Below are 26,168 nucleotides of genomic sequence, written 5' to 3'. Positions count from 1 at the left end.
ACCTCCATCCTGACCGCCGACAAGCCCGAAGCCAAGCACATGAGAATATTTATAGAAAAAGAATAGATGTCGCCTATACGGATGCTAGTACCTACCCTAATGGTCAACACAAAGTAGCCGCAGTCACCACAAAGGGCGCCCTCATTACCTGTGCATCAATCAAGACATCATCACCCAGGGTTTCTGAGGAGCTAGCTATCGCCTTAGCCCTCATACACACGAAGTACCCAATCATTATCGCGGATTCCCAAGCTGCCTGCCGAAGCTTCTTATCCGCGATGGTGGCCCCTTCTACTTTAAAGCTACTATTACCACATCAACCCCGCCCGAAAGTTAATATCATCTGGACTCCTCACCATTCCTCCCTCACGGGCAACAACTTTGCTCATCAGCAAGCCTGCGCCCTCTCTCTCCAGGCTTCCGAGGAGACCACATTGTCAAACCCGCTCGTAACATATTAAGACATCACGCAATATTACCGGTATGACAGACAACACTTTCCTCCCCCTCACCCTGCACTATCCAAGGAAGCAGAATCACTGCTCCGCAGACTACAAACCAATACCTTTTCTCACCCAGTTCGCCTGCATCGCATGTTTCCAACTCAATACTCTGCTGTATTCCAGTTTTGTTCACAACCCGGAACTCCAGCTCATATCATAATACAGTGTGGGTGCAATCCCAAACTTCCACCTCTCCGATTCCCTCTTCCCACCCCTGAGCTGTGGGAGAACCTGGTGACAAGCGACCATCTGGACCTACAGCAGCTCCTGGCATCTAGAGCGAAGGCTCTCTGCTCACCTCATAGATTGCCGGACTAAGGAACCACTCCTACTTTAGAAAGCTCGAATAAACGTTTATCTCTCTCTCTCTCTCTCTCTCTCTCTCTCTCTTTCTCCAACTCCTTCCCCTCAACCTTACCAGGATGGAGGACGTTGTACTACGAAGTATCCGGCTGGGGGTTTGCTCTTACTCCTGCACTCACTGTGGATAGAAAAGGGACTACCAAAGGCACGTCCAATGTCCAACCTGCGCTGATGAAACGGTTCCCGCCGACCTTCAACACCTATTATGGACATGCCATGGAACTAACGACATTAGAAGGAAATGCCTGATGGCAGCAGGCCTACATTTGCGGCAAGATGCCCATTACCATCGGTGGCTCCAGGGCCCTGCCTACAGTTCTCTGTTGGACTTTATTCGGGAGGCTAACCTAGTTGCCTGAATGTAGAGCGGATTACCTTAATGTCTACTAACCCTTGAGGCTATTAAACAAACGGAAACAACACAACCTACAACTACGTCGGAGAAAGACTGCTTGAATCACCAGGAGTAACAGCAAATCTTTTGGAGTCTGATTTGTCGCAAAGATTGCGAATTTAGGTTCATACGTTATGTACAGTGCCGAGATCATTGTCGCTGCAAGAGCAAGCGTTGCCGAGAAGTGCGCTATATAACTGTTAACTCCTGAGCAGATGCGGTGTTTTGAGTTATATGGGCAATTCTTGTTCAGCGTTTTGTAGTGCTGCTATACAAAGTTTCCAATGCGGATGCGCGTGAACGTACGGATTTATGAGTGGCTATCTGATGTGTCGGTTAATTGAACAGAAGAGGTTAGAGAAGATGTATCAGAAGTGTGACACATACATTCATTTACATACCCCCAGCAGACAATGCTTAGATGACGTGTTGCCTTCATCACTTTGCTTGCAGGACATTATTAGCTTATTTGGGCATGTTGCCTATTAGCACAATATAACATAGCATTTTATACACCCCATAATTCAGCATCTAACAAAGTTCGCGTTCGCTAATTTATCACTGCAGTATTCAAGAAATTGTTGCGAGGTTATAAACATTATTTTAATGCCATTTAAATGAATTGGTAACAGCATAAATTTATTTCACAAGTTCTAGCTGACTACATCTTTGTCAACTGCCGTTGACCTGAAAGCTGATGTGCTCTATGTAAGCCGTAACACTGGTTACACAGAGCATGGTCATGTCGCGTACTCAAAGAAATTGTTCATATATAGCTTGGTCTTTTTGCCTGTGATGCCCCATATCGAAAGAATAAGTGTTTTATCCAGATTTGCTATTTCAACTAATTTTAAGGGCATAAACTAACAAACTTCTCTTATCTACATATCAAATTTCGACTGTGTGAACACCTGGTGAGTCAAGTGCTTGCATTAGTTGAGCTAAGTCTGTGGGAACACTGAAACGAAAGGTAAACGTATTATGCCATATTTTCTCACGTCTTTTGTATTTGTCACAAGTACGCAAAGGGAAACCCATTGCTTGGAGACAAAATGCACTTATTTCCTCGGACACACAGTCAAGTCACGGCGCACTTACTATTTGTGCGCATGGGGTCTGAGGAGAACACTGTTCCACGCACACTTCTGTCTCCATTCAGGTCATCTATTCACCTTTCTACGTAGTGCCTATTACAGTTCATGTATATGGTAGTATTCTGGCAATGCAGTACCTGTCGTCTAGTGCGCCTATTAAAAAGGGGTGGGGGGAATGACACCCATCTCCCTATACTATTTACTTTCTGATCTACACTCCTGTTGCCCAACACCATTAGAAAGGCTAGTTGGTCTGACAAGATGAGGCAGAAATGTACGAACGACGGTACAAATTTTTTATTGAACGGGATTGCAATCAAACACTGTTTTGGTACCACCAAGAGTTAAATTTCGCCTCTCCATCTTCTTGGCGAACTGATGGAGACGAAATAGGGATGTTCTTTTGATGCGCGAGCCGAGAGGACGATCTCGACTCGCTCCGATGACCGACGACCGATGCTTGGAGCGGGTGAGGGATGAGGACTGCCTTCCTTGCTGGATATTAGGTTTATTTACACTATTTACATAACTCCAAGTTTACATCAGGTCAGAGTGACGGTTACATTGTCACTCTGACAGCAGCAGCCTGTTCGGCCGAGATCTATACTGAACTAGATCCCCTCTCGACCGACCCTCGACAAAACCCAACACTCCGGTTTTGATAGCAAAAACCCCGCCTCCAAAACGGGGCGTTCAAGAAAGAGAGAAAACCTTTCAAAACAATTATTACAAACCATTGATTTGCTACAGGAACCAGCCAATCACACACATGTCCCCACCTGCGGTCACGTGACCTAACACTCTCTCTTACACACTCATAGTGCGTTTCCACGAACGCCATAGCACCCGACAAGCAAATACAAGACATCTGTGGCCTAAGGGGACGCACATTACGTTCAGCGGGCGGCATCTGCACAAAAGCCAAGCGAGGGCCCGAAGCGGTCCTCGCGCGGCTGACCTCCCTCCGCGCGACACCTCCCACGACGCCGTGCGTCTGCGCGCGCGGCGGGACAGTGAGGGTTGCTAATTCCCTCCCAGACGAAGGGCGCCGCCGCCTGCCGCCAGTCCCACCGGAAGACGCGCTTCAGGCCCACTCGGTGGTCTCCGAGGCGATTGACCCGTCAACGACCACCGCCGCCGCCGGAGTCGAAAATTTTCCAAACTTACCCCGCGCGCGCTTTCAACACTAAGAGATACGATAATCTGGCCTCCCGTCAGCTTGTTATGCCGAATGACCCAGCCACCTCCGACGCGACAGAGATACTCAGGCTAATCGCCCCCGTCCTTTGACACACAAAAAGGACGGGCACAACACACGCTCTCCGCGTCTCCGAACTTGGCGTCCGCGCGGCTACATGAAAGGGACCCGGGAAAGCAGCTACCAGCGGAGGCGACGCGGATACATGAGCTCCCGGCGGCCTTAATTAATTACATGCGGAGCCCGAACTTAACACCAAGGTATAACGCAATAAAAACACACATTGAGTTTGAACGCTTCTATTTGAAATGAAAATATTATGTAACAAACACACTGTAAATAAACAAGAACCCACAGACTATTAGCGACGTCGTGCACTGCTGTCAGAGCTATGACGAGCTCCGCAATCAGCGCAATTTCACCTGCCAACGCCCTTTGCTGGAAGAACCGTAATGTGGGTGGCTGTCGGCATTGGCTGCTTCTCCTGACCTCTCGCCTCTTCTACCTCATATCGAGCAGTTCGTGTGAGAAGAGGTTTCGCGTCAGATGTCCCTGCTTTCCTGCGCACCACAGCCTTCTTGCACGTTGCCTCAGGCTGTCCAACGGGTGTTCCGAGAGCATGTTGCTGAGACGATCTCGTCCTTACGCCAGCCGCCAGTGGCGCCGGCATCCATTCTTTCCCCAGTGGCCGCGCCGGTCGCACCCCCTGTCGTGTCGCCTATTGAACCACACGTCGAGGCCCCGCTCACCTACGCTTCCGTCGTCACGAGACCACCGCTAGCACCATTCCCATCCTTTGTATGTGCCGCGGAGCAGCCAGCAGTGCCGTATCCTCGAATGGCACCTCGGACTCCGAATCCCTGGTGCACCCCCGAAAACCCCCCAATCTGTTTCTCTTGTTGACTTCCGGGACATGTGGCACGTTTATCACCGTCGACCGCAACCTCCTGTTGACGCCTACCAATTCCCAGCCTATGGATTTCACCCACTTTTCGCTCCCGCTACTTCTAGCGCAACCCCCCTTCGTACTCAGCTGGCCAGTCGACCTCGAAGCCTTCCAGCCGCCGTTCCCTTTCTCCGCGTCGCCGCTCAGTTTCCCCGATGCGCCCACGTGCCAACCCCGCAGCTGAGGGAAACTAGCGGCCGCAGTTCCGGAGGCAAGAACTGCGCCCGCGTCGAACTGCTCAAGTCCTCCGTTTTCGCCTAACAATGTGATTCATGTGATTTTTTTACACCCACCCCAAAAATAATTACACAGGACAACTCAAGATGAACAGACTACATATTCACACGACATCCTTATCTCAATATTATTATTGTTTTATTTGCCGTCATTATGTGTGTCTCGGTATTTGTGAAATTTTTCATTGAAATATGTTAAAGGTTAAACATAGACATTGAATAAATGAGGCAAGTGCCTCCAGGTACCACCGAAGTATAACCGGTTATTACCCTACTGTGAAATAAACGAATAACCACATGGCTAGTTTAATTTTGACCACACGAGGGTGGAGATAAAATAAATGGAGGAAAGCTACTCAGCGACCCACAGCCAGGAGGCCTCATTTACCTTTGTCCCTGTTTAGTGTTCGCTAGTACGAAGATTTCCTTAGTAACGAACTCGACAAACTTACCGCCACAGTTGTCCTTCCTCCTAGTACAATGGGCTCTAGCATGCGTTTTGTCGCCTATTTTACCTTTGTCTCTGTTTAGTGTTCGCTAGTACGATGATTTCCTTTGGTAGTAACCAACACGCCCAACTTACGGCCTTAGTTGTCCTTATTTCTAGTAGAATGGGCTCTAGCGTGTGTTTCGTCGCCTCTTTTCTCTGTTTAGTGCTCGCTAGTGCGATGATTTCTTTAGTAACCAACTCGCCCAACTTACCGCCTTAGTTGTCCTTATTCTAGTACAATGGGCTCTAGCATGTGTTTCGTCGCCTCTTTTACCTTTGTCTCTGTTTAGTGTTCGCTAGTACGATGATTTCCTTAGTTAGTAACCAACTCACCCAACTTACTGCCTTAGTTGTCCTTAATTCTAGTACAATGGGCACTAGCGTGTGTTTCGTCGCCTCTTTTACCTTTGTCTCTGTTTAGTGTTCGCTAGTACGATGATTTCCTTAGTAATCAACTCGCCCAACTTACCGCCTTAGTTGCCCTTATTTATAGTACAATGGGCTCCAGTATGTGTTTCGTCGCCTCTTTTACCTTTGTCTGTTTAGTGTTCGCTAATGCGATGACTTGTAAAGGCCCATGATCAGTGGTATGGACGACTCACCGGGAACGTTTTCCACTAATCTCGAGTACTTGCAACTTGTGCACTTCGCGGTCTCCGGGTACCGGCAGTTTGTCTAGCAAACTCCGTTCGATCAATCAGATCACCTCGGTCTTGTCGACTTCTTTTACGTCCTCCTCCAGTCAACTATTTCATTCGGAGGAACAACAGTCGTCAGGCTGCTCGCTAGAAACCCAGTGGAGAAGATCAGTCCGGCCGTACTAGCCAGAACTCAGCAAAGAGAGTTTCCCCAGTCGTAGTACTAATTTTCCCTTTCCACAGATATGCCTCTTCCACAAACTTTATTATCACTTCCATCGCCTCCGAACTTCCCTCCTGATCACAATATTCGGTTACTCAAGCCGTCGGTTCAATTCCATGAGCGTCCAACGATTGACATTTCATATAACGCTTTGATTATGTCATTCCTACATCGTGCCATTGATGAAGGGAACAAGCTACCAGATTCTGTTGTCTGTGAAGGCAATCAGGCTAAAATCAAATAATTATTGTTAACTCACCTCAGCCTTTAATTTCAAATCCTCTCCACGATTTGCCATCTGCCGCCTTTTTTGTTTGATTCTCTTACTGATTGTGTTGTATAAATTTCTAATGAACTACATGTATCTAACTGTATTTTTTCTTGGGTGACTATATACGACGACGATTCTGGCCCCACCTCCTTATGTAATACCGCAATGGGGCCCTTAAGGGTTGAATAAATGCTGCTGCTGATGATGATGAAAATGGCGTGTATTATATATAAGAGCAAAAACTAAAAAGTCACTCCATTTGGTGGGTAAGTGGGCAGGTGGATGGATGGATGGATGGATGGTTGGATGGGTTTGGATGGGTTTGGATGGGTTTGGATGGGTTTGAATGGATGGATGGATGGATGGATGGATGGATGGATGGATGGATGGATGGATGGATGGATGGATGGATGGATGGATGGATGGATGGATGGATGGATGGATGGACATAGCGGGAGAAAAAGAGGGGGAAATAGAATACTTTGCTACTAGCTATGTATTAAAATGGAGGGCCTTGTTTTAGATGATATAGAAGCAAAAATCAAAGGCCTTTTATATTTGAAAAATGGCTAAAACGCGAAGCTTTCTGCCATGCAACCTAAGTCAAAGACAAAGTTCAAAATCTATACTGCTTCGACCGTGTCCGAATGACGCATACGAATAGGTTCCGGCCTCATAACGCGAGGGACCCAGGTTTGATTCTGACCCCGGTTGGCGTTTTTTTCTTGGGGCGCTTGTGTGAGTTCTTTTTTTTTTTGCGGAACGTTTGGCGTATGGATGGGTGCCACCAGTGAGGCACAAAAATCTTCGCTTTAAAATGTGTCATAGTTGTTTGGTTGCTGCCATAGCTAGCAGAATGCGTAGTGCCACATCATTGTAGTGGTAGTGCCACATCATTGACACCCCATGTTGGAGCGAAGTGACTTGACTTTTACTCAAATCGTCAAAAGGGATTTTCTTTATGTGTTATCTTTTTGTAGGGCAGGAACTGTAACACACGCAGCAAACGAAATACAGGCATAAAGATACAATCCTGTATTACTTTAGAAAAAGTGCCCGGCTGTTACCGTGCAATGAAATGTCTTCTGAAACCACATAGCTTTAATTTTGGTAGAGCTTGCAGCGGGCGTCTGTGGATTTCAGACAATGGCGCAGCTGAGTGCAGTCTGAACTGTCATTAGTTCACCGAGTTAACACCACAAAGAACGTCCTACCCGTCGGACACGTGGCTTTTGTCCCTAAACCCAAACCAAACGCCTCCCTATCCATCTCGTATTCGTTTGTCCCCAACGTTTAATTCTCAATTCTAAAATTAAATCCCATTACGTATCCGAACAAAGTTTTGCGGCATCCAAAGATACAAGTTTGTGACCGCGCTACGCCGACTGGGAAATTGGACGCCACGAGAACACCGACGTCCGTTAGTCGGAATACAGGCCGTTTAAACAGTGAATGCATAAGAAGAAACCCGACTACTCACAACGGAATTTTGTTATTGTTGCACGACACGCTTTATTCATTCTGACGAAACAATGGGACTTCGACAAAGCTTCCTGCGCAGGCTACGTCAAGCGAACGTGTTTTAGACCAAACAGGGTCAACGAATTTCCATTTAGGGGCCATTATTGCTACCCTGCGTCGAAGAGACAGCGCACACGAAAAACTAGCACAAACCTAGCCGTGCGGGGATGTGCTTTATATATGTGTATAAAAATCGGTTCGAGTTTGCCCATCTTTTATAAGTTGCGCATTGGAATTAACCCTGTGCTTTCGCTATGTCAAACAGTTTTTTGTCGGCGTGAACAACCTTTATTGCTGTTCTAGATGTTAATAGGCGCTGCATGGCCAACAAGAAGTAACTTTTTCATACTCGTCTAGGCTTTCCTTCTAACATGACAGAAGATATATGTATGAAGGGGGGTAAAAATTAAACACTCCGCAACTAGCACCACACTCCGCGACGTGCGCAAAGTGCAGCGGAGGTCAAGACACCAGAACGGGTACACATGAACAGAAACGCCAGTCACAATGCATTAACAAGTACCTCACGATATCGCTGTATATCAGCCTTGTTTCACCGTCTTTGTGACGTAGTACTTCTTTTCAACAGACGAAACACTATGATTTACGTAGCTTCCGCATTTGCAGGGTTTGGAGCAGGTATCTCATCAAGAAATGTGCGAAATTATTTGGATAGGCCGAAAATTTCGATCGAAATCAATCGGCGGGAAAAGGGGAACGCCCACTTTTTTGTGTGCACCAATATTCTCCCATTTCTTCTTAGTGTGGCCGTCATCCCCACCTGCGACGCCTTTGCGGATCCCATTCTGCAGACTCTTTTCCGGGGGCGCATTTGCTAATCCTGGAAACGAAAATCTGCGCGGTCCTTCAGGTGGCTGCTTCCCACTTACCCGACCTCGGCAAAACGAGGTTTGCTCATCTCTTCAAACACGCTTTCATGGTTTTCCCGCCTCCATTAAATTCGATTACGCTCGAAGGCCCCGACTCACTTAGACTCGTTCCTCACGCTCGCCTTACTTCTATCTCCGAACATAAGGCGCATTCTCTTTCTGTGTTTCTTTTTTACCGCGTGCAAAGTGCTCCTGAAAAACTTCCTTTAAAGTTTTTTGTTTTTGTTTGCGGATGTCAAAAAGGACTAGCTTAACAGGCAAAGATATGCAGACCTTTTAGCAAGTAAAAGTTCGTCTGCTCTTCTCCTTTTGGGACAGAATGGGTGCTCCCTTTCTTCTAGGAGCCGCTATGGCCGTATTTGTGCAAAAACTCTACGCACAGATGCTGCCGCTGTAATTTCTTTTACAAAATACAAACACAAAGTATTATCCTCCGCGTGAATGTAAAAGCTGGTGCGCCCGTATAGTAGGATGACTTACTGGCGCCATATGCTTGAAGTGCGAGCCGACATAAAGGGTCACCAAAAGGTAAAGAAATGCAAAACTTTGTTCCCCTCACCCTCGCAATTAGCTTTTGGGTGGAGTTTTCCGTTCTGGACTTTGGTCTGTGTGGTTAATTGGTTACTGATATATGCAATCTCAGTGTTACATCTAAAGTTGTCGCTGCACTGATTACCAATATTAAACTAACCGCTTTGTTTAGTACCCACAAAAAACACTGGGCTGATATCCAGTCAAATTATATCTCGCATGTTCAGGCAATCACTGTCATGAAAGAGCTACCTGCCGTTGGACTAGGAAATAGCTTAGGTGGTTTCTTTGTTTAAAGGTGCTAAGAAACAGTTAAAAAAATGGCGCCAGGTATTTCTCACGTGCATTTGCTGTAAATACTGGAGCACTGGATTCATAACTTTTTAGTCTTGTGACAACAATTTAGTATCACCCATAACGTCTCTCGCATATTGCGGGTCTTATATCAGGATTAGATCAAGACAGACAGAGTTCTGGGCCCAGTACTATTGCTCCTTGTATGTGCCTCCAGTGAATGCTCCCTAGAGAAACTACACAGCGGAAGTCTAGGGGAAAACAAATTAACCTGCTATCAGAGTACATAAATATTAGATAGTAATCAACACTTTGCAGATGCTGTTGTTATTCACAGAAAAAACTGCCACAGAAACATCAAGAAAGACTTCTTAGTTTATTGTTTCTTTATTTGAAAAGTGTTTCTTTGGATAAATTTGGATATCTAAAGTAAACAATGAGCCAAGCTTCGTTTTACTTTGACATATGCGGCGTCAAAACACTTGCTCTTTATTTGCTACTAAAGGGTTAGGACAGATGGTAATGCAGGGTCCCGATTCTATAGCGGAGTTTCTCAACTAATATATATTGACCACGTGTCGTCACCACAGAGTGTGTGTCCGTTGGCCAACAAAAACATTCTGAAGAAGTCACTGCGAGCTCATGTTTTCAATTGAACATTTTTATTAACCCGTTTATTCAAATGAGGGTTTACGAACCGAAGCGACATCCGCATTATCAGGCGCGCTGTTTTTAGAAAACCGGGAGAATTCAAACATTTGCGAAAATTTAAAAAGCAGATCTAAGCTGTTTCTTAGAGAAAATTTCATCAAAACTTGGGATTTTTCTACTCTGGTTCAGTACGTCCAGCGTGATCCCTTTTTATTTCAGTACCGCATCATTTTTCTGTGTCTAAATTGGGCAGATGGAGAGCTTTTCTCTCCTTATAGAGTGCAATTCGTTTCATCACACAAAAACATACATGGTGAAAAAAGAATGGCGAAAAACGGGGCGTCAACTGATGCGTGGAGGGAATATCACACCAAAGACAAATGAAGTTACCCTCGGTATTTTCCCTGCGCGTCCCTTGCTTTTTGTTGACTGTTATTTCGGAAAAGATGCCTCTCGCATCTATCTTATGCAGCCAACAAGGGGCCGTCAGCTAAGTTATTCACTTTCATTCTCGTTCACTATTCATTAGGTGGGCTGGAACCAATGGTACGGGAAAGTTTTCTTCATTCTATGATTTCACACGTTTATGGTATGCCTTCATTACTTCATTCTCTCCTAGAATTCCGAATACCAAGACATCCTTCTACACAACGTGCTTTCATCTCTAAAAAACACTGAAACTGTAAATCAGCGTAAACAGGAGGGGGGGTAGGGAGCTGAAAGGCGCGTACTTTAAGTTAGGTTCGAGTTATGTGCACTCTGCCACGTTCTGTTCTGAGATAAGGGCAAGTCCCGCGGAGGTGTTCCATTTGTGATGGCCTGAGCGCTTTAGCTTGTGATCCACCACCGTGCTTGGTATTATACACGGATTCCACCCAGGCTGCTCGAAAGCTACTGGGTGTTACATGTGAGGTGCACAAGATACTGCAATCATTCCCGTGCCCTGTTCACGTCCTCTGAATCCGCCGGAGTACAACCACGCATGCTCTCGCCAACTCGGTCGCTCATCCGCAGCAAGTGGTGTACCCGCTCCCGTATCTGCAGCTGTCACTGCAGGACACCATACTAATAAAAAAAGATATTCTACGGCGCTCCACGCGTGCGCACTGCCCTGCCTCTGTTGCTGAGGCGACCTTGGAACACTTTCTAGGGACGTGTCCTGGCTCCAACCAGCCCTATCTCGGCACATGGGGGCCACAGGACATCGCCCAGGCCGCCCTACCGATATTCATCGGTGGACGCATGGCCCCTTTTACAAGAAACTCTTGGAATTCATTTCGGAAACTGGACTGTATAGTTTCCGGTAGTTCCCCGCATCACTGTGTGTGTTTTTATGTGTCGTAGTTCTGTCTTGTTTTGTCCATTATTTCCTTGTTACTTATGCCCTGTTGCAAAACGACGCAATAAAAAAAGTCCCGCACTTCTGGTCCGCTTCTTAAACGACCTATAATATAGCAAATGACACACAAACCAAGCGCAAAACGGATCTGTAGCAGCATTTTTACAATAGATGAGAAATAACGGGACATATTGTTAAAATTACTGGGTCTCGAACGCGGATTGTTCTAGTTAGATCTATTGTTCGAAGACCCCGTTAGAGTTATAGATCATACCCCTTTATGTCAGGGGTGCCGAACAGCGGGCTTTTTTCTTAAATTGTGCAAGGACCCCTTACGGCAAAATATGAATGAAATTGATTAGTACCACCTCCACAGGGAAGTTAACAAGAGATCAGTATCAGAGGCCGTGCCTCCAGTAACAAATATCAGGTGGCGTCGCCCATGGTATAACTAGCACTTTTTAAGGGTTTAGAGGGACGGTTGAAAGGAACCAGTAAATGGCGCTATGTGTATACGCGGATTAGAAATACTATTTATGATCTATAACTCTTACGCTCCTTTTCGCATTGATGAGCTTTACGACGTGTTAAGTATGATGACTTTACATATTTACATATTTACATCCACCTAAATGCAGCCATACGGCTAAAGGAAAGCTATACAGCTTTCTCAGAAACTTCGCAGTTGAAGAAAAATTCGTCCTGGTCCAGGATTCGAACCCGGGACCACTGCTTAACCGGAGCAGTCGCTCTACCAACTGAGCTAACCAGGAGGCTAGTCGTTAGTAGTGCGAAAGCGAATTGATCAACAACTCGAAGTGAAGGACAGGTGTTACTCGATCAGATTTAGGGGAAATCCCCAAGGTGGAGTAAGTTTCTGTGAAGGAAAGTTTGACATCCACCTAAATGCAGCCATACGGCTACAAAGGAAAGCTATACAGCTTTCTCAGAAACTTCGCAGTTGAAGAAAAATTCGTCCTGGTCCAGGATTCGAACCCGGGACCACTGCTTAACCGAAGCAGTCGCTCTACCAACTGAGCTAACCAGGAGGCTAGTCGTTAGTAGCGCGAAAGCGAATTGATCAACAACTCGAAGTGAAGGACAGGTGTTACTCGACCAGATTTTAGGGGAAATTCCCAAGGTGGAGTAAGTTTCTGTGAAGGAAAGTTTGACATCCACCTAAATGCAGCCATACGGCTACAAAGGAAAGCTATACAGCTTTCTCAGAAACTTCGCAGTTGAAGAAAAATTCGTCCTGGTCCAGGATTCGAACCCGGGACCACTGCTTAACCGGAGCAGTCACTCTACCAACTGAGCTAACCAGGAGGCTAGTCGTTAGTAGCGCGAAAGCGACTTGATCAACAACTCGAAGTGAAGGACAGGTGTTACTCGACCAGATTTTAGGGGAAATTCCCAAGGTGGAGTAAGTTTCTGTGAAGGAAAGTTTGACATCCACCTAAATGCAGCCATACGGCTACAAAGGAAAGCTATACAGCTTTCTCAGAAACTTCGCAGTTGAAGAAAAATTCGTCCTGGTCCAGGATTCGAACCCGGGACCACTGCTTAACCGAAGCAGTCGCTCTACCAACTGAGCTAACCAGGAGGCTAGTCGTTAGTAGCGCGAAAGCGAATTGATCAACAACTCGAAGTGAAGGACAGGTGTTACTCGACCAGATTTTAGGGGAAATTCCCAAGGTGGAGTAAGTTTCTGTGAAGGAAAGTTTGACATCCACCTAAATGCAGCCATACGGCTACAAAGGAAAGCTATACAGCTTTCTCAGAAACTTCGCAGTTGAAGAAAAATTCGTCCTGGTCCAGGATTCGAACCCGGGAGCACTGCTTAACCGAAGCAGTCGCTCTACCAACTGAGCTAACCAGGAGGCTAGTCGTTAGTAGCGCGAAAGCGAATTGATCAACAACTCCAAGTGAAGGACAGGTGTTACTCGACCAGATTTTAGGGGAAATCCCCAAGGTGGAGTAAGTTTCTGTGAAGGAAAGTTTGACATCCACCTAAATGCAGCCATACGGCTACAAAGGAAAGCTATACAGCTTTCTCAGAAACTTCGCAGTTGAAGAAAAATTCGTCCTGGTCCAGGATTCGAACCCGGGACCACTGCTTAACCGAAGCAGTCGCTCTACCAACTGAGCTAACCAGGAGGCTAGTCGTTAGTAGAGCGAAAGCGAATTGATCAACAACTCGAAGTGAAGGACAGGTGTTACTCGACCAGATTTTAGGGGAAATTCCCAAGGTGGAGTAAGTTTCTGTGAAGGAAAGTTTGACATCCACCTAAATGCAGCCATACGGCTAAAGGAAAGCTATACAGCTTTCTCAGAAACTTCGCAGTTGAAGAAAAATTCGTCCTGGTCCAGGATTCGAACCCGGGACCACTGCTTAACCGGAGCAGTCGCTCTACCAACTGAGCTAACCAGGAGGCTAGTCGTTAGTAGCGCGAAAGCGAATTGATCAACAACTCGAAGTGAAGGACAGGTGTTACTCGACCAGATTTTAGGGGAAATTCCCAAGGTGGAGTAAGTTTCTGTGAAGGAAAGTTTGACATCCACCTAAATGCAGCCATACGGCTACAAGGGAAAGCTATACAGCTTTCTCAGAAACTTCGCAGTTGAAGAAAAATTCGTCCTGGTCCAGGATTCGAACCCGGGACCACTGCTTAACCGAAGCAGTCGCTCTACCAACTGAGCTAACCAGGAGGCTAGTCGTTAGTAGCGCGAAAGCGAATTGATCAACAACTCGAAGTGAAGGACAGGTGTTACTCGACCAGATTTTAGGGGAAATTCCCAAGGTGGAGTAAGTTTCTGTGAAGGAAAGTTTGACATCCACCTAAATGCAGCCATACGGCTACAAAGGAAAGCTATACAGCTTTCTCAGAAACTTCGCAGTTGAAGAAAAATTCGTCCTGGTCCAGGATTCGAACCCGGGAGCACTGCTTAACCGAAGCAGTCGCTCTACCAACTGAGCTAACCAGGAGGCTAGTCGTTAGTAGCGCGAAAGCGAATTGATCAACAACTCCAAGTGAAGGACAGGTGTTACTCGACCAGATTTTAGGGGAAATCCCCAAGGTGGAGTAAGTTTCTGTGAAGGAAAGTTTGACATCCACCTAAATGCAGCCATACGGCTACAAAGGAAAGCTATACAGCTTTCTCAGAAACTTCGCAGTTGAAGAAAAATTCGTCCTGGTCCAGGATTCGAACCCGGGACCACTGCTTAACCGAAGCAGTCGCTCTACCAACTGAGCTAACCAGGAGGCTAGTCGTTAGTAGAGCGAAAGCGAATTGATCAACAACTCGAAGTGAAGGACAGGTGTTACTCGACCAGATTTTAGGGGAAATTCCCAAGGTGGAGTAAGTTTCTGTGAAGGAAAGTTTGACATCCACCTAAATGCAGCCATACGGCTAAAGGAAAGCTATACAGCTTTCTCAGAAACTTCGCAGTTGAAGAAAAATTCTTCCTGGTCCAGGATTCGAACCCGGGACCACTGCTTAACCGGAGCAGTCGCTCTACCAACTGAGCTAACCAGGAGGCTAGTCGTTAGTAGCGCGAAAGCGAATTGATCAACAACTCGAAGTGAAGGACAGGTGTTACTCGACCAGATTTTAGGGGAAATTCCCAAGGTGGAGTAAGTTTCTGTGAAGGAAAGTTTGACATCCACCTAAATGCAGCCATACGGCTAAAGGAAAGCTATACAGCTTTCTCAGAAACTTCGCAGTTGAAGAAAAATTCGTCCTGGTCCAGGATTCGAACCCGGGACCACTGCTTAACCGGAGCAGTCGCTCTACCAACTGAGCTAACCAGGAGGCTAGTCGTTAGGAGCGCGAAAGCGAATTGATCAACAACTCGAAGTGAAGGACAGGTGTTACTCGACCAGATTTTAGGGGAAATTCCCAAGGTGGAGTAAGTTTCTGTGAAGGAAAGTTTGACATCCACCTAAATGCAGCCATACGGCTACAAAGGAAAGGTATACAGCTTTCTCAGAAACTTCGCAGTTGAAGAAAAATTCGTCCTGGTCCAGGATTCGAACCCGGGACCACTGCTTAACCGAAGCAGTCGCTCTACCAACTGAGCTAACCAGGAGGCTAGTCGTTAGTAGCGCGAAAGCGAATTGATCAACAACTCGAAGTGAAGGACAGGTGTTACTCGACCAGATTTTAGGGGAAATTCCCAAGGTGGAGTAAGTTTCTGTGATGGAAAGTTTGACATCCACCTAAATGCAGCCATACGGCTACAAAGGAAAGCTATACAGCTTTCTCAGAAACTTCGCAGTTGAAGAAAAATTCGTCCTGGTCCAGGATTCGAACCCGGGACCACTGCTTAACCGGAGCAGTCGCTCTATCAACTGAGCTAACCAGGAGGCTAGTCGTTAGTAGCGCGAAAGCGAATTGATCAACAACTCGAAGTGAAGGACAGGTGTTACTCGACCAGATTTTAGGGGAAATTCCCAAGGTGGAGTAAGTTTCTGTGAAGGAAAGTTTGACATCCACCTAAATGCAGCCATACGGCTACAAAGGAAAGCTATACAGCTTTCTCAGAAACTTCGCAGTTGAAGAAAAATTCGTCCTGGTCCAGGATTCGAACCCGGGACCACTGCTTAACCGAAGCAGTCGCTCTACCAACTGAGCTAACCAGGAGGCTAGTCGTTAGTAGCGCGAAAGCGAATTGATCAACAACTCGAAGTGAAGGACAGGTGTTACTCGACCAGATTTTAGGGGAAATTCCCAAGGTGGAGTAAGTTTCTGTGAAGGAAAGTTTGACATCCACCTAAATGCAGCCATACGGCTACAAAGGAAAGCTATACAGCTTTCTCAGAAACTTCGCAGTTGAAGAAAAATTCGCCCTGGTACAGGATTGGAACCCGGGCCCACTGCTTAACCGGAGCAGTCGCTCTACCAACTGAGCTAACCAGGAGGCTAGTCGTTAGTAGTGCGAAAGCGAATTGATCAACAACTCGAAGTGAAGGACAGGTGTTACTCGATCAGATTTAGGGGAAATCCCCAAGGTGGAGTAAGTTTCTGTGAAGGAAAGTTTGACATCCACCTAAATGCAGCCATACGGCTACAAAGGAAAGCTATACAGCTTTCTCAGAAACTTCGCAGTTGAAGAAAAATTCGTCCTGGTCCAGGATTCGAACCCGGGACCACTGCTTAACCGAAGCAGTCGCTCTACCAACTGAGCTAACCAGGAGGCTAGTCGTTAGTAGCGCGAAAGCGAATTGATCAACAACTCGAAGTGAAGGACAGGTGTTACTCGACCAGATTTTAGGGGAAATCCCCAAGGTGGAGTAAGTTTCTGTGAAGGAAAGTTTGACATCCACCTAAATGCAGCCATACGGCTACAGAGGAAATCTATACAGCTTTCTCAGAAACTTCGCAGTTGAAGAGTCCTGGACCAGGACGAATTTTTCTTCAACTGCGAAGGACGAATCACCCGGACGAATTTTTCTTCAACTGCGAAGTTTCTGAGAAAGCTGTATAGCTTTCCTGCATTTAGGTGGCTGCATTTAGGTGGATGTCAAACTTTCCTTCACAGAAACTTACTCCACCTTGGGGATTTCCCCTAAAATCTGGTCGAGTAACACCTGTCCTTCACTTCGAGTTGTTGATCAATTCGCTTTCGCGCTATCAACGACTAGACTCCTGGTTAGCTCAGTTGGTAGAGCGACTGTTCCGGTTAAGCAGTGGTCCCGGGTTCGAATCCTGGACCAGGACGAATTTTTCTTCAACTGCGAAGTTTCTGAGAAAGCTGTATAGCTTTCCTTTGTAGCCGTATGGCTGCATTTAGGTGGATGTCAAACTTTCCTTCACAGAAACTTACTCCACCTTGGGGATTTCCCCTAAAATCTGGTCGAGTAACACCTGTCCTTCACTTCGAGTTGTTGATCAATTCGCTTTCGCGCTACTAACGACTAGCCTCCTGGTTAGCTCAGTTGGTAGAGCGACTGCTCCGGTTAAGCAGTGGTCCCGGGTTCGAATCCTGGACCAGGACGAATTTTTCTTCAACTGCGAAGTTTCTGAGAAAGCTGTATAGCTTTCCTTTGTAGCCGTATGGCTGCATTTAGGTGGATGTCAAACTTTCCTTCACAGAAACTTACTCCACCTTGGGGATTTCCCCTAAAATCTGGTCGAGTAACACCTGTCCTTCACTTCGAGTTGTTGATCAATTCGCTTTCGCGCTACTAACGACTAGCCTCCTGGTTAGCTCAGTTAATAGAGCGACTGCTCCGGTTAAGCAGTGGTCCCGGGTTCGAATCCTGGACCAGGACGAATTTTTCTTCAACTGCGAAGTTTCTGAGAAAGCTGTATAGCTTTCCTTTGTAGCCGTATGGCTGCATTTAGGTGGATGTCAAACTTTCCTTCACAGAAACTTACTCCACCTTGGGGATTTCCCCTAAAATCTGGTCGAGTACTTTGAGTGTGCATCGTTCATCCATTGATTTCCCTGCCATTTCTCAAACTTCCTATATTCACCCCTTTTTTTCTATTTTTGTCCCCGCGCCCTTGCCCCCGTGAAAAGTAGCAAGCCGAAGATTGGTGTTCTAGGACGACCTCTTCTCTTTTAAGAAACCCCTTTCTCTCTTTCTCAGGAAAAAAAATTTAAGCAGCAATAAAATAGCCGTCCATGTAGTAAAAAATGATCCACCATTCCGCTCTATAAAAAGGTTTGACCAGCAAAGCTGAGGTGACCCAAAATTTGGAACCTCAGGGCTACGATCCATTTTTATTCTCAACTTATGTAGCCGACTATAAGGCTCTGACTGAGAACGCCGACTCAAAGAGCGCTGCAGAGTGATAGGTGTTGCCTGTGGGTTACAGCAGAAACACGGTTCTCCGCTATTTGTGCAACAGAAGAACGTAAGCCAGCATCTCAGATAAAATGGTGAATACCGCTAAGTCATTAATAAATAATGGGAGAGGCGTTTGCCCTGCAGTGGGGGTAGATAGGCTGGTGATGATGATGATGATGATGATGATGATGATTGCTTATTTGTTTCGAGCCTCCTAGTGCAGGGAGAGAGACGACGTTATTCCGTAGGAACCTCATTCGCGTCGTAACGTCTGGTGCAGCAGCTCCGCAGAACACAATAAAACTTCGACGTACATTTCCCGAACGCCCGTAGTCGTGGTAGGAAAGCTTTAAGCTTTCCTTTAAGCTTTGAGCTTTCACTGCATTAAGAAATCCTCTGTTTTTTTTTAAACATGCTTAGGCTCACGTTTGTAGAAGAGAGATAAACGCGGACAAACGCAATGTTTAAAATTTTCTGTACAGATGGAAATGAGGAAAAATTTCCTCTGGGCACTAAAGTCGGCTTACGTGTCAGGAGAAGAAAACAGCATGGCTGCCCCGGGAGACGTTCGTCAAAAACTACCGCTACATCGTCTTTCAGCCCTTTTCTTCGCTTTTGTATCTTTGGCTCAAATCAATTCGACGGGCAGACTGGCGGCTATTAACTTCACAGCTTCCCAGACTCACACTTCTGCGTGGCTGGCGTGCACCTGCGCTACTCGCCTGTCGTCACGTCCACCAATCACGCGACATGACGTGAGAACCACACCACTAGGCTAACTCTTGTTCCGTCACAAGCAATGAGCTGGGGTAGCTAGCCCGCATGTAGCGCGCAAGGGGTAACGCCTTCTGCTCCTACACATTAAACATGTTTACACCCTTAGCGCCCCAAAAACGCCTAGTATAACTGGAATAAGGGTGTTTAAAATCATTATGCCATCTTTGTTTTTTGCATCGGACACCATAATTTCTTGCTTCGCACCTTTTTTGTGTGGTAAGAAGAGTGCTGACCGACTGCAACACCCTCTGTTTTCGGTATGTGTGTCGAAAGGGTGTAAAAAAAGGGTTCAATCACAAAAAAAAAATATCTGCGGAGCTAGGGTCTACCTAGCTTCTTAAGGTGTTGCTACGTTTTGTTGGGCCTTGCTAGTATTTGCTAAGTTTTCTTTGGTCTTGCGATGTCCTGGCTAGTCTAGGCTAAGTGCTGAGGGGTGAGGCTAAGTTGAACCGGATTTTACAGGGCTGTTGCAGTGGGTCAATTTGTGAGCTACCGGCAATCACTGGCGCTGTTCCGGTTTCGGAGCGTTGTAGCTGCCGCTACCAAAAAACTGCGTTCGTTTGTAAGCATCACAAGCAGCTTTATAGCCATCCCTCCGATTTACTGAGGTCTGTTTAAACTTCAAAATGCTTTGAGTTTATTTTTCTCCTCAATGGTCCAGTGCCTTTTATTATTACTGCTATGTTTGCTACAGAACGGCTGTTTTCCCTTCGTCCTAGCTATTATCTCCCTCCACGGGGATCAATTTGAGCGCCCAAACGGACGCTCTGGGTGTTGCCCATCAAGCCGACGATGCTCTTCTAGACCGTAACATGGCGGAGATGAGGCAAATAACATCGCTCTTACCTCCGTTCGGCCCATGTGTCATTTAAACTCTGCAGCAAAATCAACCGTTTAAATATAGCGCCTTCTCTACACTGGCCGCAACAGACCAAATGCCTCTATACAACGGCCGTCACCCCGTTCGCGTCTTGCCTCCTAGCTTCGCGCTTCCGACTCAGCCTTAATAATAGGCCGAAGGAAGGAGATTGGGAACAAATTTTCATGATGATCAACAATAAGATCCATTAATGTCATGCTGTAGGAGCTTAATTACGGCGGCATTTCTTACAAATTGCACCTCTAAAAGAGTGAAAAGGGGTGAAACGTTTCTTTAGGAATTGTTCATTATATCGCAGGTGTAGTCGCACATGAGGCCGGTTCTTGCTCTATGGCGGAGCCCATACGAATGTCTAAAAGGGCCATCACAGAATTTCGTCCAAAATAAGCTCTAATCGGAGGAAGAGAAATTTGGGGTAAATTACGTGTTTTTAGTCATTTATCGTTGAGAACTTTGGTATATCCAATTGGTCATTCTCTGCGAATATTATTCACACAAATTCCCAAAAACTGATTTCGGGATTTCGCCAGCAAAACAAGTACCCAAAGGTTGAGCGCGAATACGAACCAGCCGCTGTGGCTGAGTGGCTAAGGCGCTGTGCTGCTCAGCCTAAGGACGCGTGTTCGATTCCGGCCGCGGCGGCCGCTGTTCTGATGGAGGCGAGAAGGGAGAACTCCCGTGTGTTCGAGATTTCGGCCCTAGTTAAAGATCTCCAGGTGGCCAAAGTATTCAGAAACCGTACACTGCAGCCCGCCTCGTCACTTGTGTAGCGCCGGCGGGTTAAACCGCAGAATCAATCAATCAATCAATCAATCAATCAATCAATCAATCAATCAATCAATCAATCAATCAATCAATCAATCAATCAATCAATCAATCAATCAATCAATCAATCAATCAATTCGGGAGTACGTTTCTGGGAGGATGTTTCCGGAGTATGTTTTATCATGGTGTGGGCGCATAACTAAGCGCAATTTTTATTACATAGTGGAGTAAAAGCAACTGGCTGCGTATATATTTGTATCACTGCAAGCCTAACCGAAAGAAGGGCCTTAAGCCGCCTGCAGCTAGTGCGTATCTACCACTCCTATCTCCTCCTCCTCCTCCACTCCCCCCCCCCCCCCCTTTACCTTGCATCTCCCATTATGAATGTAATGAAGTTTTCTTCTATTCAATTTTCTTTCGGTCACACTGCTCCTCCGTTGCATGCGGGACTGTGCGCGATTCTTTAGCGTTTTTTTAATTTGCTGTGCTTTGTGTTTGGTGTCACAAAAAAACAATTAACTTGTGTTTATGGGTAACAGAACGCTGGCATTTTTTTGTGTTTAGGTAGCCCAAGAAACATCATCGTCGTTAAAAATTTCTGTCATGTAAGCGCGTGTGGTTGGACAGCGAAACCAAACACGTGCGCGAAACACAATACGATTGACCGGGGCACCGCATGAGTGGGTGAAAAAAAAAAAAAAAAAAAATTCGAGTGTTTGGAATTTTCGATATAGCACCCCTCTGAATCAATCACCTTAAAAAACTTTAAAGGATTACATTGTTATCCCAGCAGCCACGTGAGTTTTTCCGTTCCACGGATGCTTTGTGCTGTGGTTTCAATGGTTAAGGAACGGCAGCTTTGTTTTGTGGTAAAAACTGCAACTTGGGGTTATCCCTTACACCTGCGAAGATAAAATTTGATATCATTAAGTGGTTCTATCCAATATCGTATAACTTGCTTTCAAATAGGTCTCAATAAAACAGGAATTACATCCGTGTTCTGTCGCCCCACTTCTGCCGCAGAAAGACGGAAAATTCTAATTGTTTATGATTATCTAGGTGACTGATTGATTGCTTATGAGGTTTAACGCGCCGACGCTACACCGGTGATAAAGCACGCCCTAGTGGAGGGCTCTGGAATATTTTTGAAAACCTGGGGATCATTCACTTGCGCCGAAATCTCGAACACACACACGTTTTCAGTTTTCGCCTCCTTCAAAAAACAGCTGTCGTAGCCGGGAATCGAACCCGCGTCCTTTGGCTCAGCAGCACCACAACTTAGCCAGTGAGCCACCACTGCGGGTCACTTCATGGCGAAATGATTAGGACTAGTCAGTGGCCCACGCAAGAAGAAATACTTGTTTCTGAGAAAGTTTAGACGGAAGAAAGGGGAATTGAGTTGGGTGAAGAGGTGGAGGAATGGCGGCGATTCTAATCCTGTAGGCCGCCAGCCGTAGCTGCTGTCTTTACCCAGTCTGAGAGCAAGAAAATCCATTCTTTATAACCTCATAGTGAACTAATTAATTGTAGGAAGTAAATATATCTCGGCGCAACGACCGATTCTCTTTAGTGGCCCGCTACGCTATGATTAAAAAAAAACGTCTACAATCGTTGGAGAGCTACAGGGCATTGGCAAGGGAGTCGGCTTTGCCACAAAGCTCATTCTGTCTACTTTTTTTTGTACTGCTATACAGCTACGCTGAAATGGGTTAAAAAAATGTTTTCTAAAATTCTTGATTACCTCGCATGTCCGTTCACATATAAAACTGGTGTTTGCTCATACCGGTGGTGCTCACCAATGTCTCCACTGCCAATCGACGGTTTGTCCCAACCGACACCTTCAAATGCGACGCTGGATTTGGGTCCATTTACTCGTTTTTACGGATTACATAGTATGTGCTATACGTATCGCATTTGAAGACCGCGCATCGCCGAATACTACCGCTGGTCATTGTATGCGAAAAAGTGGCGGATATGATCAAACCTTAAAAGGCAAACTACTCTTAAGATAAAACGGAAGATTGGGCGAGTTGGTACATGTTCATTGTAACAGCGCTAACGACTCGAGCCAAAGAGAAGAGGGCACAAACACGGCGCTGTTTGTGCCCTCTTCTCTTTGGCTCGAGTCGTTAGCGCTGTTACTATGTACTCTTAAGAAAATGGTTTGGTAGATACATGTATAATCTGATCCCGTAGAACCCCACTCTAGCTTAACGAGTAGATAGGGCCCCAAAGCCCCTGGGTAGTAAGAGTAGGTAAGTGGCGATCGAAATAATCCAGAGGGGAGCTGTCAAATCAAGAGGAGGAAAAAACGGCGCCCTTATTGCCTTTTCTACTTATTCGTGCGCAGGCTCTCTTTTCTGAAAAGGCTACAGTAGCGGTTTGCAAAGTGCTCACTTGGAGGGTCGGCTGATTTACGAGGCAGTGGGGTGGTAGGGTCCATCAAAGGAAACGGTGGAGAATAAAGCGTTCCTTCTCGTATGGTATCTCGGATAAAAGTTGTAAGAGTTTATTACCCGCTTCGCGATAACGGAGTTGACTGGTTTTTGTGCTGGGAGCGGTTGAAGTCACCGGGTCGTTACTTTTACTGTCGCCCACATGCTTTCGTCGCGCACAGAGAGACGAGACAGAGGCCAATGGGGGCTGCACTTTTCGCCGGCTTCCAATGGGCTTTTTTCTTTATCCTATTTTGTGTGCTTACAGCATTGCCAGTATTGCGTCTTACAGATACGTCATGCTGATATAGGATTAAATCTTTGCTTGATTCGTTATTTTCCGTACGTGCCTTGGGTAACTCCTACAGGCAAAATAGCCTTTTTTTGCGTCTTTCAGCTTTTGTCGGGCCCCGAAGAGTTTGAGGTAAGAACTGAATTTTCACGGGAAATTGCTTGAAAGGTAGTCATCTTTGGCTTTTGTTTCAAAGATCAGCGAAGAAAACATTTATGACCTTCAGGTTTATAGTTTTACCTGAACTTGTTTTTATTCTTCGGGAAGTGACGAGAATGAAGTTTTAAGTTTTCAGTACAGATCAGACGCAGTAGGAAGTCCTCTATTTTACTGCCGCTTTTCGCAAAGCCGTGTGTGCCCCTTTTCGGTTCAATAGCGGCGAGTTCACATGAGTCCCAGGGGTCTTATGAATCTGAGGATGTAAACGTAGATACAGAGCTCTAATATTTTATTCCTATTTGAGCTTTCTGCACCTGAAAGAGGTTGATAACTCTCGAGTAGCTGCAAAGCCATAGCTGGAGAGAGAAAAAAAAGTTTTAAGCATCCGCTTGGAGGATTGTTGAGGAATTGTGAAGCATTATATACTCGATAGCGTAAAATTTCAAGCAGTAAGGGACCGCTTGTTGTTTTGAGCCTGTGAGTCTGAATGCAATGACTAGTGCGGGTTTGTTGAGCTCCAAAAAAAAAAAAATCCAGCCGAATAAATCTGCGGTGACTGTCCTTGTGGTACTATTCGCAATTCGCCGGTTCTGTGACAGCTTTGTACCGATGGACCGCCGCCATCCCCTTCCTTTTCCTCCCATTGCCCTTTTCACTCCTTAGTCCCTTCCGTGCCATGACCCCTTCACTCCACCCACCACGCTCGGTTTGAAAGACAGACTGCCCCTCTTTATTACCCCTCTCTCCCTCTAGTTCCTCCCCATATCTGCACCCTCCACCCATCCACTTGGGCGTCGCATTTGTCTATCTTCTGTTTTAGTCTTTCGCCTTTGCAGTGTTTCTATATGATTTGAAATACACCAAATTTCCCGAGCGTACAATTCTCTACTCAACACCCTCTCTAGTTGGAGGGTGAAATTGGCGCCTAACTGCGGAATGACGTCCACCACATTTTGACGTGCCGAGAACTTGATGAAAAGCCTAAGAATACTAATGGAATAAAAAAAACTCTGCAAATTGGGATGCCACAGACACAACTAACGAAACGTTTGTTCAAAATTGCCCCCATCTCCCCGCCAGGGAACCCTGGTGTGATGCGGGGCATGCATACGCGAAATGAGAGAGTACACGTGTTTTAGCGACCACCACCCAGCTCTTTATTACATTTAAGAATGATGACTTTATGGTCAGTAAAGTGCACAGTGAGTGGTTGCCGCAGCAGTGGTCGAATCTTGGTTTCATCGTCGATGTTCGAGAAGAACGAGAGCGAGCGCTGACTGAACCGCCACGGAGCGATACCCGCTTTATATTCACCGCGCTTGAAGGAGAGGAGACCGTGGGAGAGAGTCGCGCATGCGCGCACATGCGCACCGGAGCAGCTGTTAACGCAGCGTTAACGCAGCGAAGCGTGTGCCAACCAAGCGCGCCAGCTGTCGTTATGCTAATGCGCCGGGGTGAGAGTGTTGCGCACAGCTGTGGGAGAGACGAACGGAGGAGAGTCGCGCAAGCGCAGGTGGCGTGCGGATGGACGCCGACGACGCAGGAGGGACATGCCTCAGAGAAAGAGACGCGCCGCATCTAAAAACAAGGTGACTATGGAAGCTTCTCTAACAAAACTGTGCGTACAATAGCTTATATTTCTGACGTCGTGTAATGCATGCAGGGAGGGTGAAGTCGTTAGTGACCATTGGGGATGGGCGGCACGTTTATTTGTTATTGCTGGATCGCCATGGTGTTTTCCATTTTCCGATATGGTGGGGAGAGTGAACACTTTGAGCCAGCTGTTGTGCTTGGATTAAAACTTAAGGCTGTGACAATAGTTCTGGTTCAAGCTAGCGCGGTTGCTTTTAAGGGTTAGCGACCAAACCCAGTGGTTCATAGCGTTACAAATGAAGGCGGCTTGCGCCATGTTCTTTTGTGTGCCGTAGTAAAATAAAAGATGAGATAAATTATTAGCCCACAATGTCCCGTTTAAACCATAATTTACACTCATTGAAAATCGGTACGAACACACAGACATAATTTTTGCAAACTAAAGGCTAGACATGGGACCGCGCGCAAAGTGAGGCAGAACGGAAGACCAGAATCTGGGATGCTGTCGAGAAATGCGTTCTAGAATGGGCAAATCAAATGAGCCCGAGTGTGGTAACAGCACAGTACTCCATCAGCAATTTCCACATAAGTACTTGTTATGCAAACTGCTTCGGCGTGGCGGCGAAAGTTAATGTAACCCATGAGGAGTGTGTGCTCCCCGCCAGAAAAATTGCCCCTGCTTGGAAATTGGCGATCATCGTTCTGATTAGAATTGAACCAACGTTGGTCTTCACAGCCTGTACTCAAGCTGGCAATCACTCCTCTAGCCCCATCCTCCGCGCCAGTGCCCGGCTGAAATAAAGCATAAAATCCCGGACTGACATATTGCTTGACTACAAAAGAGGGTCGAACCTAGCGGAAGAGAAGAGAGAGAGAGATAAATCGAGG

The 26,168-nt window shown here is 46.3% G+C and overlaps 8 non-coding genes across 8 annotated transcripts; all 8 read right to left on the bottom strand.

The window, feature by feature from the left end:
• Positions 1–12,557: 12,557 nt before the first annotated feature.
• On the bottom strand, positions 12,558–12,631 carry Trnap-cgg (transfer RNA proline (anticodon CGG)). Its single transcript has one exon. It is a non-coding gene; the product is annotated as a tRNA-Pro (tRNA).
• A 480-nt stretch (positions 12,632–13,111) lies between these two features.
• On the bottom strand, positions 13,112–13,185 carry Trnap-cgg (transfer RNA proline (anticodon CGG)). Its single transcript has one exon. It is a non-coding gene; the product is annotated as a tRNA-Pro (tRNA).
• A 480-nt stretch (positions 13,186–13,665) lies between these two features.
• On the bottom strand, positions 13,666–13,739 carry Trnap-cgg (transfer RNA proline (anticodon CGG)). The gene has a single exon. It is a non-coding gene; the product is annotated as a tRNA-Pro (tRNA).
• Positions 13,740–14,217: 478 nt separating this feature from the next.
• Positions 14,218–14,291, bottom strand: Trnap-cgg (transfer RNA proline (anticodon CGG)). The gene has a single exon. It is a non-coding gene; the product is annotated as a tRNA-Pro (tRNA).
• A 480-nt stretch (positions 14,292–14,771) lies between these two features.
• Positions 14,772–14,845, bottom strand: Trnap-cgg (transfer RNA proline (anticodon CGG)). Its single transcript has one exon. It is a non-coding gene; the product is annotated as a tRNA-Pro (tRNA).
• Positions 14,846–15,598: 753 nt separating this feature from the next.
• On the bottom strand, positions 15,599–15,672 carry Trnap-cgg (transfer RNA proline (anticodon CGG)). Its single transcript has one exon. It is a non-coding gene; the product is annotated as a tRNA-Pro (tRNA).
• Positions 15,673–16,152: 480 nt separating this feature from the next.
• On the bottom strand, positions 16,153–16,226 carry Trnap-cgg (transfer RNA proline (anticodon CGG)). Its single transcript has one exon. It is a non-coding gene; the product is annotated as a tRNA-Pro (tRNA).
• A 479-nt stretch (positions 16,227–16,705) lies between these two features.
• On the bottom strand, positions 16,706–16,779 carry Trnap-cgg (transfer RNA proline (anticodon CGG)). Its single transcript has one exon. It is a non-coding gene; the product is annotated as a tRNA-Pro (tRNA).
• Between the last annotated feature and the right edge of the window lie 9,389 nt (positions 16,780–26,168).

The sequence above is a fragment of the Haemaphysalis longicornis genome, unplaced genomic scaffold (assembly GCF_048455015.1).
Source record: "Haemaphysalis longicornis isolate Haplotype H1 unplaced genomic scaffold, Haemaphysalis longicornis Haplotype H1 scaffold_2, whole genome shotgun sequence".
Classification (NCBI taxonomy): Eukaryota; Metazoa; Arthropoda; class Arachnida; order Ixodida; family Ixodidae; genus Haemaphysalis; species Haemaphysalis longicornis.
Note: the sequence above shows the minus strand (reverse complement) of the source record. Positions and strands in the feature narration are given on the sequence as shown.